Raw genomic sequence first — 10,519 nt, 5'->3', positions numbered from 1 at the left:
TAGATATATACAAGATAGCTGAGCAGCAAGCCTCTAAGCATAGAACTTCTTCAAGTGTAGAACATTTTTAGGTGATTACAATAGGTATTTCCACTGCAGGTGCTTTAGGAAGTTTATCTAAATCTTTCTCCTCTTGCAGGTGCAAGGTTTCATTAATGTTACTCTCCTCATCTAGTTTTTGTTCTAACCTTTCTACCTTAGGTTCGATAATTTTATCTTTACCTTTGTTAATGGTAGACTAATTCTTAGTAGATGATGGGGTCTCATAGGTACTAGCAACTTCTAAATTTTTGCTTCTTTTTTTGCTAGCAATGGAGGGTTCAACTCTGTAAATCCTCTTCTTAGTCGGTTTAGAACTAGAGAGAGAGGCTTAATGAGCATTTTTAGCTCTGGGAACAACTTTAAAGAAACAAGTAGATGTTCTTTTCCTATGTCCAACACCTTGGCCTCTAGGGTCAACCAACCTAGGCTCTAGCTTACATGACTACAAAAACTCTTCCCATGTCCCAATTGTTTGCTTATTTAACTCCCTTTCTACAATTAATTTTATTAAGTAATGGTGAGAGACAGACTAATCCTTTCTTGATTGCACTAAAGAAGCTTGCTTCTTAACAATGTTAAACAAAAAATTTAGAAGGTTTACTTATATGTAATCATGCCATAAGTGAGCCAAAATCTTTAAATGTAGGGCATGTAGGTATTTGTAACGTCCTTCACACGTGAAGTACTAGATAATAAACAATGATGGCTGAATAAATTCCATCGGCAAGGATAATCTAGAGGTACCCTGCATCTTTTCAATGCCCAATGGAGGGTCTTGGTGTACACTGAATTGTGCCCTAGCTATCAGTAGGTCAAATTCTTTTTCCCAATTTCCCCCTTCCTAGGGTAACCCAGTGACCTTGGCTACTACCTCTTTTGTGAACTCAATTCTTAGGCCCTTAACTATTGCAATGTCATCCTTTAAGGTGCTCATGAATTGAAGAGAAAAATCTTCATCAAATCCTTTTAAAATAAGACAATAATCCAACCATCCCCTTCTTCTAAACATCTCACAACTAGTTGGATCGCCTAGAAGAACCGGATGATAGACTAGATCATTCCTCTGGAGACCTCCACCTATTTAAGTAGAATTTGGCAAAATCATAATGTTTTAGAGCTTGGTGAATCAAGTTTGCAATATTACGGCACTAGTTATCTCAAAAGATGGTGTGTACCTAGAGATTTTAATGCACAATATCTCATAATATCCTTCTTGCATCAAGTTTCATAATTTTTGCTTGTGTACAGGTCCATCACCTAAACACATTACAAATTATCATTAAAAGTTAAGTGACTGCTTCTAATGTCCTTAATTTCACAATAACACAATCATAGAAGGACAAGTCATCAACTTGTGACATTAAACATTCAATTACTTCCAGTCATCTCAATTAACTTTAAAAGTTACATGTGCTTTGAAATTAATTTCAAAAGAAATATTTAAATATTTCCCTCCCCCCAACTATGAAAAGGCACAAGTCCCACCAAGCCAAGATATGGAAGAGTGAGTAATTATAAAAAATACCAAATCCTAATAAAACATGAATAAAATAAAATAAAATGTATGCAAAGTTATGTGTTGTGTACCTGGTAACTGTTGCAAGAAAGGTGTTCTAGAAAAAATCATCGAAATGGACAAAGTGATGGGATGGAACGGTAAGATGGGAAAGAGAGAATATTAAGTGGAGTGGATGGTGAAGAAAGTACTTTCAAGAAGAAGGTGTTTATTATGAATTCCTTGAATGAAGTCAAGAAGTATCAAGAGTCAGGGTAGGAGACCCAAACTCTTTGGCTACAGGAACAAGAATATCCTCACTATGCTGGAATTGTTGTAGGAACTCTTAATGGCTAATTGGTTTATTGTAAATCTTGAGGCGATGCCCATTGACAAGTAACTTGAAGTGGATAGGATCAATGGTAGATAACTGAACTGCACCATTTGGAAATATAATAACAATCTCATACGATCCTAACTAGCATGTTTGAAACTTTCTTGGATTATGCTAGTATTTGCAGTCATAAAGGAGTGTCCAATCTCCTACTGCAAACATTTTGTCTTTGATAAACCTATCATGCCATTATTTCCTCTAGAGTTGAATGAGTTTAGTGTTTTTCAATGCATATTTCCTCCATTTATCAAGACTGTTTAAACTCAAGATTCTGTCTTGTTGTGCAATAATGAGTTCCATACTAAGATCCAAGGTAGTTCTCAGTGTTTTATATTCAAATTCCACAAGCATTACTGCAAACTTACCATATATGAGCTCAAAGGGAGTAAAACCAATTGTGGATTTCTAGGTGGTGCAATAAGCCCAGAAAGCTTTAAGAAGGCGTGTGGCCCAATCCTTCCTATGGAGTGTGATTGTCTTAGTGAGGATGGATTCATCTCCCTATTAGTAACTTCTACTTGTCCATTAGCCTATGGATGATAAGGTGATGATTAACCATGCCTGATAGTATACTCCTTCATAAGAGCTGTTATTAAATTTGATGTAAACTGAGCCCCTTGATCAGATGTCGACTCCCTAGGGACTCCAAACTGTGTAAAGATGCATTCATACAAGAACTTGGCCATGTTGATATCCTTTGGTGTTTCATGGGTTAGCCTCTGCCCATTTGGTTACAAAGTCAATGCAAACAAGAATGTAGGATTTGCCTTGTGAAGAAGGTTCGATGGGTTTGACAAAGTCAATCCCCCATTTGTCAAAGGGTGTAACAACTACTTGAGGTTACAGGGGCATTTCATCTGATTTAGTTGGTTTTTCCATATGTTGGCACTGTTCATATTTCTTTGTATATCTAGCTACATCCTTGTGCAAACTTGGCCAATAATACCTAGTTGTCAAGATTTTGAAAGTTGTTCTTTTGGCTGTAAAGTGACCTCCACATGGTTCATCATGAAATGCCTTTAAGACATCATATCATCCTCTCTTAGACACTGCTACATGACTTGATCAAGTCCAATATAGAACATAAATCCAGCAATCCATGTATAGTAAAAGCTCTTCTCTACTAATAGTTTTCTTGCTTTGGCTGAGAAGTGAACTGGGATTTTACTTGTGGTGAGGTAGTTAGCAATATTTTCTTACCATGGATTTTATACTAACAAAAAAAAAAGGTGTTCATCTAGGAAACTATCATCAATGGCTGCAAGATCATTAGGGACATGCAATCAAGAGAAAAAGTCAACTACCACATTAGGTTTGCCAGGTTTATCAACTATGGTGATATCTAATTCTCGCATGAGTAACAACCAACGAGCCAATCTTCCTAATATTGTAGGCTTGTTCACCAATTTTTTTTATAGCAAAACGGTCAGTATGGACAAATATTGCATAGCTAGTAATATAGTACTTGAATTTATTGAGGGCGTCGATAACTACAAGTAATTCCTTTTCAGTGATTGTGTTGTTAAACTCTGCACCTTGCAAATTCTTATTGATGAAACAAATGGCATGTTCAATTGAGTCTACTTTTTGTCCTAGCACGACACCTATAGCATAGTTTGAGGCATCTATATGAATGTGAAAAAGTAGTCCCCAATTTGGTCCTCTAAAAACAAGACTTGTGGTAAGAACTTCCTTAAGCTACAAGAAAGATGTAGCACAATTAGAGTCCAAGAAAATTCAGAATCCTTTTTGAGCAAGTTGTAGAGAGGTGTTGCAAGTTGACTGAAGTTTTTAATGAATCTTCTATAATATCCAACATATCCCAAAAAACTACGCACATCCTTCAACTTCTCTGGTGTAGGCAAGGTACTAATGACTTCAATCTTTGTTGGATCTACTTGGATGCCCTTAGATGAAATGAAATGGCCTAGCGCTACTCCCTCCCCTATCATCATAAAAAAAAATTCACTATTTTTGGAAAGGTTATAATCTTGACATCTTTTGAGTATTGTTTCTAAATTTACTTTTGCTTCCTCAAAAGTAGTGCAATAAATAGTAAAATCATCCATGTAGATCTTCATACACTCACCATATATATCTGAAAAGATATTGATGATAGCTCATTGAAATGTGGGTTGGGGCATGCACAAACCAAAAGGCAAAATTGAATAGGCCAACATTCCCTATGGATAGGTGAAAGTTTCTTTTTCTTGATCCTCTGGAGCTATTTGTATCTAATTATAACCACTAAAACCAACTAGAAAAGCAAAATACTTTTTTCCAGCTAGGTTGTCAAGGACTTGGTCTATAAATGGCAAGGGAAAATGGTCTTTCTTAGTGGCTGAATTGAGCTCCCTATAATCTACACAAACTCACCATTTTCCTCCCTTCTTAGGCATTATAACCAAGGGAGATGGGGTAACCAACACTTTGTAGTTTTTGCAATACATTCTTAACTATATTTTTTAAAACAGGGTTAACTCTCCTCTAAGGTTGTCTAATAGGCTTAAAGTTAGGGCTGATGTAAATCTTGTGAGTGCAGAGCATAGGATCTAATCCTTTCATGTCCATGTAATCCCAGGCAAATGCTCTTTGATTCTCCTGCAATAACTACAACATAATCTTCTGTTGGGAGGTCAATAAGGCATTGTTTACATTTAATTGTTTGTGTAGATCAACTTCCATCTTAATAACCTTATTTGCCATGAATAATTGGGCAATAAGAGAATAATCCATCTCATGAAGTAATAATGAGTGGAGAAATGAAGCTTCAAAATGATGTGGTGAAGTCAAGGATGGTGATATAGTCTTTAAGATACATTCGACTTGAGGACACATTTGAGATTTTATTCCATATTCATTCATAATAATAGATGAAATTATTCCATCTTCTTCTTGAGTAGCTATAAATGATTCTCTACCTATCATCATCAACTGATGGATGTAATTAACTTCTAGATCGTCATCACCCACGTCTGGCTAGATTACTTGGTCAACTAGTAATAATGGTTGAGCAAGGGAGTATAAAGTCAGGTTCTTGGTATGAATATCATTTAATATTGTCATCTTTCCAGATCAGCAAGCTATATAGGCATCTATAGTGGCCAACCATGGTCTTCCTAAAATTAAAGGATATCCTTCCATATTAGCCTTTGGGGAGAGAACAACAAAATCAACTGGTCACTACCAAGAATTTAAGGTGTTTGTGACATATTCTATCATCCCATCTAGCTTAATGGTAGAGCAATCAACAAGCTGAAGTAAGGTGGGGGTCTCCTTGAGGCCAATGATATGTAGTCGAGACAATACCTCCTTTATGACATTTATAGATTCTCCTAAGTCAATTAAAACATTTTGAACTTGGATCCCATGGATAATGACTATAATTACATGACTCTCAGGGTCAGAGTATTTAGGTACAATTAATTTCTCCAACATTAAATCAGACAACTATCCTAGGACATGAATGGTTTTTGGATCCTTCTTCTTCCTTCCTGGTTGTTTAATGCATGCTTCTTTAATAGATTTAGTATAGGTACGGACTTCCTCAATATTATCCAGCGATGGTATTTTTACTGTCATATGCTTAGCTAATTAAGAAAATCAATTACTGCATGGTTCTCTATAGGCTACCTTTGTTCCATCAACCTATGGGGAAATGGAGGTTCTATGGCTATAGGTAAGGTTTTCTTATTTGACTCATATGTTTGCTTAGTCAGAGGATCTTCAACTTTAGTTATTATAGGCTTTTGGGGTGCAGGAAGAGTGGTACCTGACTTAATTGAATACCATTCAAAGAGATAACATAGCTTTTTTGTTGAGCCTATTGTTTAATATTATTAGAATTAGGATTAGGCTAAACTGGTAGTTGGATCTGCTTGGGAGGAGTATTAGTGGCTACAGGAGGAGGCATTAGAGCTTGCTACTGAGGTGGTGGCAATAGGGTTTGTTGACTGGGTTGGGTATTCCAATTCTGAGTTTGTTGCCAACCCTACTGAGGTTGTTGTCAACCCTACTAAGGTTGTTGCCAACCCTGCTGAGGTTGTTGCCAACCTTGTTGGGGTTGTTGCCAATTATTATTTCCACTAAAACCAGTATTTTGAGAATATTGCCATTGATTTCTATTATTATAACTTTGAAGAGGATCTCGTGGCATACATTGTCATTGAGCCCATGGCCTTCGTTGAGCAACATAAAGCACCTCTCCATTTTCATCAATCGCTTTGAACTCAATAAGAATTGGTTGTGTTTCCACACTTGCAACAGTCTTACATCTATAGTGTCTTTTCTTTTCCCTATAGTGTAGACATTATTCAATCAACATGGCTTCAACTTCATCTTTCTTCCTTATGGCTTGCATAGTCTCTAGTTGAGTAGCTACATCATTGATGTTGTCTTGCTTGAAATCTGATAGCAAATTGGATAATTCCATCTTGGATACTCCCAAATTATCATTGGACTTATATGGTAGATCTCTAAGTTCCATACCTTCCTTCATAGTGGCTCTAGAATAATTTAGGCATATATTTTGTATATCAATCCAATTCTTTTTAGTGATATCTCCTCCTGCCATAAGATCTAGAGCTTCGATAATTCAATCATTTACACCTCTCAGAAAAAAAGATGTTTCTTTGATTCTTCATTCAATTGATGTTGTGTATTACATGCAAGTTGAACATGAACCGATAAACATAGTCTTCCAGGGTCTCATCATCCTTTTGGGACATTTTGAAAATGTCATCCCCTTTCAAATATTGACCCTTGCAATATTCTTTATACTTTGTAAGAAAAAAGTTACTCATTGTAGGCCAATTTGCTACAACATTGACACCCAACCCCATTAACCATCTTAGAGTAGTTTCTTTTAGGGTAGAAGGAAACAACTTCAGTTTATGGGCTTCAGTTATATAGTCATAACTCTACAAAGTATATGAAACTCAAAGAGAAAGGTTTCAAGATCTTCAATGATTAGGCCATAAAACTTGGGAAGTACAACAACAAGTATGTTCTTCAAATTTTGGTTACCTTGTTGAGGAGGGATAGGAAAAGGAAATGTAGGTTGAGGCTAAGCCATTCCTAGAGGAGGTACTGATAGTGGTGGCTGATAGATAACAAGGGCAAGTGGATTATCTTGGTATTCAAGTTCAACAAAGAGATCATTCAAATGCAAGGATTCATCAGAGGATGAGGGTATTCATTCTTGAATAGTAATGAATGAATTTTCAAAAGATTCTTCTTTGTTCACACTATGAGGCTCTTCAAGTTCAAGATTAAAAATGTCTTCTTGAATATTACAGGGAAGAAATCTTCCAAGGAGGTCTCTTCTTCTATGCATGCAAAATAATGCAAAATCTAAACTTACATAATGACTTCAGAGTTGAATTAGATTAACACCTTCCCCGAAAAGGGTGCCAAAAATGGCTGATCAACTTAATACCTTATAAACAAGGGATTAGACATCCTTTCACAATGACTCCATGATTAGACAGAATCATGTGTTTTCCTAAAGAAGAACATACTGACTTCATTTTATTTTGTCAACCTGGGAGCGTAAGCTTGAGAAGGTGGTTGCAAAGTATATGCTTTGATTCCTCCTTAAGTCATTACAACTAAAACAAAAGGAAATGCTGAAGGAGACTTAAGCTAGGAATTGAAACAATATATTATCTTAAGCTTAAAGCAATGCTACAAACAATAAATCTATCTATGCACTTTTGCTGTAGGAATAGTTCACTAATTCTATTATTAATGGTTGTAGGAACAACATAATTCTACCTTGTGAGGAAACAAACGAGGAAATGAAATCTATTCTAACAAAGCAATTCACTCACCAAGTGGGCCCTCTTAGATGAGTGAATAGAAAATACAATCAATACAAGAGATGGAAACTTGAACTTTATATTCTATTCATTCATGGTAAGAGATTACATCTGATTAAAAACAAGATCACATGTTGTTATGAAAATCAATCTATTCTATCTTTTTCTCCCCCATAAACTCTCTTACAAAGCTACAATAGGCTTTATTTAAAGGAAAATTACAACAAATTCCTACTTCTACGATCACTCCATCAACAGGGATCAATTACAGATTCATAAAGTTTGCAACAGAAATATCATTAACTGCAATTAACTCCTCCAAGAATATAGTAGGTTGAGGGAGCTATATTTATGCGCTATCACAACAAAAATAACACAATAATTTTCTCGTTGTTGTGATTCAACAATCTGGTCGAATTTGACTTAGTGCTCAAGTGCTAACTTTGAACATGCGTGACAAGTACCTACAAAACATTGAATGCATACAACTTCCACATACATATATTTCATCATCAATGTTAGAAAAGGTATAATGTTCAAACTATCACTCTTTGTAAATCCCATGGCTACAGGAAAGAATCTACCCAAAACATAGCATGGATGAGGAAACATTTATCAGCATGTAACATTCCTTCTTTATATCATAGAAGTCCATAGATTCAAGCAAATAGCATATTTGAACTATCTATTCTTCAACTTCATATCTTAACATACAGATAACATATTCATAAAAACATAAGTTTATTTGCTTAAAACCATAGAGTCATAAAAGATTCTACAAGATAATTATCTAAAAACAAGATAAAAAGGATCTCAAACTAATGGCCTTTTAGAGGATCATCACACACCCTTGCCTAATTTCAATGTCCTAGATCCATTTTTTTGGGATCAAAATAAAAGTTTGACTTCATCTTGATTTTTAAAATCATGTTTTAAAATTATTTTCTTCTATGTGTAGTTGATTGACCCTTTTTAGGCCAATCTTTCAAATCTTTTAAGGAAAACATCATTTGATAATTTCTTCATAATTTCTAGCTCTTCATCTTTTCCTCTTCATCATTTTCATCATCTTTCTTCTTTGTTTGACGTGATTCTAATTTTTCATCATTTTGGTCAAACTGGGGCACATTCTCATCACTTAGTGGTTAAACTCATTTCTATACTCTCTAAATCTTTTATTTGTTAACATGGACCTTATATTATCTCGATTTGATCAAATCTATTTCATTTTTGTATCTCCTTTCCATCATTTCAATTTTGATCTCAAGGAGGCAAGAATAATCTATCTGCAAATTGAGTGTTATTCATCTACTATATACTTTGCTAGGGGTAGATTCTTGATCTATCTATTTGCTCTTGGGAATATTAATTCTTAGTGCATCATATCAATTCTGATATTGTCTTATTTATCAGTCTTTGTTTCAATATTCAGTTTTCACGTCAAATTGAGCATTAGGATCTTGTTATCTTTTCTGGTCCTCATTCGATTGGGTTTGAGGTTAGTTATCTCCCTTTGCTCCTTTCGATCAAACTCTAAGTCAAATCTTTATCTATTAGCTGGACATCATCATTCTTGGACTCAATGTGTTATGAAATCAATCACACATTAGTCAAAGAGGGGCAAATGTAATCACCCAAAAATAGTCTAGTAAACTATAAGTCCCCTTTTCAACCTCTCATAATGCAAACCTATCATAGATCCTCCTCCTATGTTTGTAGAACTTAATTCCATCTCGTTGAAAATATATCTCTCTCTCTTTGTGAGACATGTTCATTTCCTGGCATGTCAAGTAATGTGTGGTTATTTGCTTCTGCAAGGTTTTTATGACTTTAGGATTTTCCACAACCTTGAGAATATCTTCTTGGATCACATATGGACATATCTTTGTTCTTGTAGATGTTATTTTGGTTAATTGTTTGGTCTTTGAATCTCCTTTGGGGTAGGATCTATATTTTGTAATAAATGCACCTTTCGTACCAACTTGTGCTCTTGGTGGCTATACATTCGAGATCTAGGATAAGGTTAGTAGAATGGAGGTTAATAGAAAGAATATAGAAGGATTGTGGCTCTATAAGCTTGAGCTTCTAAGCTTGCTGATTGTATTTCAATTGTAAATGGTTGCAACTAGGTAGGCCTCATGTCTAGCACATTGTAATAAGAATATTTGAATTGGAAACTATACAATCTATTATTCTTCCATATTTTGTGTTGGCTTCCATGTGTATACTCTACTAGGGTGGTTGGTGAGTGTCCCTTGGAATCATTTACCCATCCTACCTTGTGTCACTACATTAAAAGTCCAAGGGTCAAAAAGTGGTCATTTCATAGTGTTGTTTGATGCCTGTTTACATATGCCCAACTAAACTCTCTCATCCTGATGATGGATCATTAAGTATGATCCAAAATGTTGATGCTAAAAACTCACACACAATCTTATCCAAAAGTATAATAATATTTTGCCCAACTAACTATGCACTCAAAATTGCCAACACTTATCAATTAAAATTCCGGTAGTTGTGCACAAATGTCTTAATAGTGAAGCACAAATGGACCAATTAAGAACAAACAAAGTTTAAAAAATGATCAACCATTAGTACATGTGAAATTTATTCATAAACTTTTAGTTATCATTTTTTTTATTTTTAAAAAATGAATCATTGAGAAATTAGGTGCACAAAAAAATACAATTACTAGATTAAAGAGATCAAATTTCCACAATCCATTGTACCGTATTGATATGTTTCTAGATTCGATTGTGTTAAATTTTT

Source organism: Cupressus sempervirens, chromosome 10 (assembly GCF_028749045.1).
Source record: "Cupressus sempervirens isolate cs-2001-9-10 chromosome 10, ASM2874904v1, whole genome shotgun sequence".
NCBI lineage: Eukaryota > Viridiplantae > Streptophyta > Pinopsida > Cupressales > Cupressaceae > Cupressus > Cupressus sempervirens.
This window is presented reverse-complemented; position numbering follows the sequence as displayed.